A 5,067-nucleotide genomic window follows, 5' to 3' on the forward strand; every position below is an offset into this window, starting at 1 on the left:
AATCCCCAGCACCCCCCCCCCCAAAAAAAAATAAGAAAAGAAAGAAAGAAAAGAAAATCAAGGATTTTAATTTTAATTTGGGATCCACCCTATCCCAGTTTTTGAGCAGACAGAAGGGTGAGCCTTGTGGGATTTTGAAAGAATTGGATCCCTAATGGAAACAAAAAGAAAGAAGACTTGATGTAGGTTCCCGAGTCTCCATCTCACTCTTTTACACATCTGGAAGGGCAGCTCCAGCCTGGAGCCAGGCAGACTGGCTTGTCCCAAATGTATCTGAGAGGGACCATTTTTTTTTTTAAGTTCCATTGTTTAGTTAAAGATTTTCTGTCTGATTCATGTATCCATTGTTGAATGTGTGGTATTAATGTCCCATACTATTGTTGTATTGCAGTCTCTCCCTTCAGATCATTTAATATTTATTTTATAAATGTAGGTGCTCTGATCTTGGGTGTACTTATATTTATAATTGTTATATTCTCTTGGTAAGTTACCCTTCATCATTATAAAATGAACTTTTCCCATCTTGCCCCAGTTTTTGTTATTTGTTTGTTTGGTTTTGGTGCCGGGGATTGAACTCAGGGTCACTCAATCACTGAGCCACATCCCCAGTCCTATTTTGTATTTTATTTAGAGTCAGGGTCTCACTGAGCTGCTTAGTTCCTAGCTTTTTCTGAGAATGCCTTGAGCTTGTGATCCTCCTACATCAGCCTCCCTAGCCCCTGGGATTACAGGTGTGCATCACTGCACAAGGCTTGCCCCAGCTTTAACTTAAAACTTTCTTTTATTTCCTGCCATTCAAAAATAAAATTTCCGTCTTATTTGTGTTCATTGAAAGGGATATGACTTTATTTCTGTGAGTACTTCTTCAACTTTTCTATTATTTTTGGTACCAGTTATCTAGTTTCTAAAGCTCCCTCTCTCTTCACTCCCAGCCCCCAGTTTTACCTGTTCTCGAAGAAGGTTAGTGGTAGAAGGGGAGGCTATCAGCTAAAGTTTTCTACAAGTCTCATTGCCTGGTCTGCCTATTAGACCTTTATCTAACCAGTCTACTTTTCCATTGCTGTTGTAGTCAAATATGGTGTGATGGTATGCTCAGCATTCATATTCAATATGATTGGTATAGGGTACGTGCAAATTGTGGAATATAAAATGGGGTTCCAGCTAGTCAGAGAGGAAGAATTAGGAGTAAAATGAGATATGCCTGGATATATTATGGCACCTACAGCCATAAATCAATCAGATTGATTATTAAAGTTAAGAAGACTGGGTTCTAAAACTTGTTATTCAGATTTCTTGTTGGTGAGAGAACTTTGTTTAATGTACAGAAAGATAAATTTAATTTGTTCTGATAAAGACTTTGAAGTTGCATTCCAGGGAAACCTAAATATGCATGAGAATACAAGGATTCTGTACATCCACTTATTTCATCAACCAACCATAGTGTTAGTACTATTATGAATTTTATATATGAAGTCCCATGGAAATTTTTGTTTGAAGAGAGAAAAATTATATGTTTAAGGCCTATTGTTCCGTCCATTGGAACTCCCACTGTTTTACTGTTGGTAAAATTTATATCAATATTTATTATTAAAAAAATGGATCAGAGGTTAAACCCAGAGTCCAGTTTTGAGTGAGCTATCCTCTACAGTGAAGTTACTAGTGAATAATGTTGGCTTTGAAAAATACTAGAAGGGATAATCATAGATAGAAGTAGGTAACATAATTAGTTACACAGTTTGTGGGGTATATATTGAAATATTCTGATTGTACATTTCTCATTATTATATATATTAGATTTCTCTAACTAAGGAGTAACATCCTTAGAAGAGATCTTTTTTTGGAAAAAATAATATTTCCTCAGAACAGTGAAATGTGTTTGAAAATATGGTTAAATTTTATATAGAACAAAGGCCACAAGGTCACACAGTTTACTTAATAAAACTGTTTCTGTATTAATTGGTGTGGAGGATCTCAATCTTGACATATTGGAGCCCAGTTGCATTTTAAAAAGTTAGAAGGAAATTGTCTATGTGTTCCATATTCTCTGTGTCTATAGGTTCCACATTTATGGATTCAACCACATGAAGATTAAAAAAAATTTCTTTTGAAAAAAAATTGCTTCTTACTGAACATATAGAATTTTCTTCATTCCCTAGACAATACTGTATAAAAACATTCACAAAACATTTGTATTATATTAAGTATTATAATGAATGTAGAAATAATATATGATATGCAGGAAGATGTTCATTGGGCACATACAAACACAAGGGGCTTGGCATCTGCAGATTTTGGTATCCATGGGGAGGAGATGTCCTGGAATCAATCCCCTATGGATATCACGGAGAAACTGATTATATTGGAGACATAAGATATGATGTTACCTAAAGAGCAATAATACATATAAACAAAGAAAAAGAGAAAAAGACCAAACTTGCGATATATTTGCTACATATATCATAGATAAAGGATAAGTTTCATATAAACAAGTAATGAAAAGAAACACTCAGTGAAAATACAGGCAAAGAATATGAGCAGACTTGCAGCTTTTCATATTATAAAAAATAGTAGCAACAATAAAATGAAAACTTTAAGTTTCACAACAAGTAGGATATTCGTTTACCCATTTCCCTTATTTGAGTCACAGTATTTACCAGTGTATTTAAGTGTACAAACCAGATAACCAACACAGCCTATTCCAAAATTAGCCATTAGTCATTTCTGATTTTCTAAATACTATTCTTTCATTAATTTATAGTATTTTAACATTAATGCTATATATATATATATATATATACACCATATATATATATATATATATATATATATATATATATATATATATAAATGGTGTATATTATATAATATATATACACACCAGAGTTAATTTGACATATATATGTAAATGTGTGTGTGTGTGTGTATATATATATATATATATATATATATATATATATATATCACTGACAGCCCTATATATAGCATTAATTTATATATAAATTATCCCTAAATCAATATATCTATCTATCTTTCTATCTATCTATCTATCTATCTATCTATCTCAGAGTTAATTTGACCTTTATGTGTGTAGAAGAAGGGGAACACCGGAGGAAGGAAGGAAGAGAAGTGCTGGGACTGAAATGAAAAAACTATGTTTCATGCATATATGATTATGCCATTAAACCCCTCTATTATGCATAAGTATAATGTAATAATAAAAAACATAAAGATGGCCAAATTTGGAATAGGGTATATTGGTTATCTGGTTTATATACTGAAATACACTGGTAAACATTGTGACTCAAATAAGGGAAATGGGTAAAAGAATATCCTACTGTATCTGAATTTAGTTTTAATTTAATGTTTTCTTTTTATTGGTGCTAGTATTTTTCTTAATATTAAAAGCTGCATGTCTGCTCATATGCTCATATTCTTTGCCTAGATACTATATATATATATATATTCCTTGTCTTTGTCCTTGATATTGGACAATTAATAATACAGACTATGGACAAGGATGCAGAGTTTTTGCTAAATTTCATATAGTTCAAGATTAGTGAGAGTTCATCTTTAGTTAGATCCTTGGTCAGTTCTCCTAGGCTTATTTTCTCATGGGTAGTAAAGACAGTAATAAATGGATATAAACGTAATTTTTGGTGCTATGTATGTTGATGCTGTGAATTTCAAGTTATCTATCCTTGTGTCCTGTAAATCATGTGAAAGTATAAGATGGCATATAAGATTAAATTTCAGTGAAAATATTCTTACGATTTTCTTCCTTTGTCTTTAAGGGTAAAGTCTAATTAGTCATAGTCGCTACCAAAAGAAAGTACTTGTTATTGACCCTCACTTTTATAATACCATGTTTTGGGTAAGTGTACTTATATATTTGATACCAAGTGTTATTTATAAAATTGTTAGGGGTTACAAAGATGTGAAAAATCATTAAATAATTAAAATTCATCAAAATTATTAGAGTTATGAAAGAGTTATAAAATGCTGTGTGTTAACTAGTTATAAACTAGAAGGTGTAGAAAAGAGCATCTTCAGGCTGGCCTGCCTGGTGGTGTCTTTTTTGGAAAGCAATAGTGATCTTCCAAGAAGGATTCTTGACAGTTTGCTAATTATTTCCTTGTGTGGCAGTTCACTATTTTGGTATATATGTACAACGACCTCTCTATTGGTCTGATTTTATTTATCAGCAAAAGTAGACATTTTCCCAAAGTACATAGGTTCATCTTCTTTCAGTGAATGTGAGAAGTCATTGCCAGATAGTGGTACAATTGAGAGTGCTGTTTTCATGTTATGGTGTCTTAAATAAACAGTAGCCTTCTTTTTCAAGCTTGAGCTAGAGTGTTTCTCTTTACCTCCCATTGGAGACAAAAGATATCATTATATTATTGGGTTAAGATCACAGATTCTGGAATCAGATTATTTTGTTTCAAATCCTATCTTTACAACTTGCAATGTGAACTGTACCTTAGCTTCTCTTCTGTAAAGTGATATGAAATGAGGAATAGTTTCTGGCCTATTATAGGACAGTAATATAGACTTAACCACAAACTACCAAGTTACTATGCAACCTAAACTACCATCAAAAATTGGATGTTATCTTATTCACCAAGCCATACTGTTGAGCATGCAGAGCTGCATTCTATTATCAAAATTAGAAGTGGTCTTGGAGAAGAAAAAGAGAAAGAGAGAATTGGAAAATCAAACTTCTGACCCTAGCTCTTCCTGGCTAGAAGGATAGTTTCCAACAGCCCCTAGATATGACCAACCCCAAAAAGGTACTTCATCTTGCACCAACAGATCTTAACCGTACTCTGTTGATTAAGGTTTAAAAGTAAATTTTCTCAAGATTTGCTCAAGAGGGCTGGGGTTGTGGCACAGCGGTAGAGTGCTCGCCTAGCATGTGTGAGGCCCTGGGTTCAATCCTCAGAACCACATAAAAATAAACAAATAAAATAAAGGTTAAAAAAAAAGATTTGCTCAAGAAGGCAAAATAGAGTTGATTGTCCCCCTTTCTAAACTCTATATTCCACGAATCATCCATAGGGACAGATA

Source organism: Marmota flaviventris, chromosome X (genome assembly GCF_047511675.1).
Source record: "Marmota flaviventris isolate mMarFla1 chromosome X, mMarFla1.hap1, whole genome shotgun sequence".
Classification (NCBI taxonomy): Eukaryota; Metazoa; Chordata; class Mammalia; order Rodentia; family Sciuridae; genus Marmota; species Marmota flaviventris.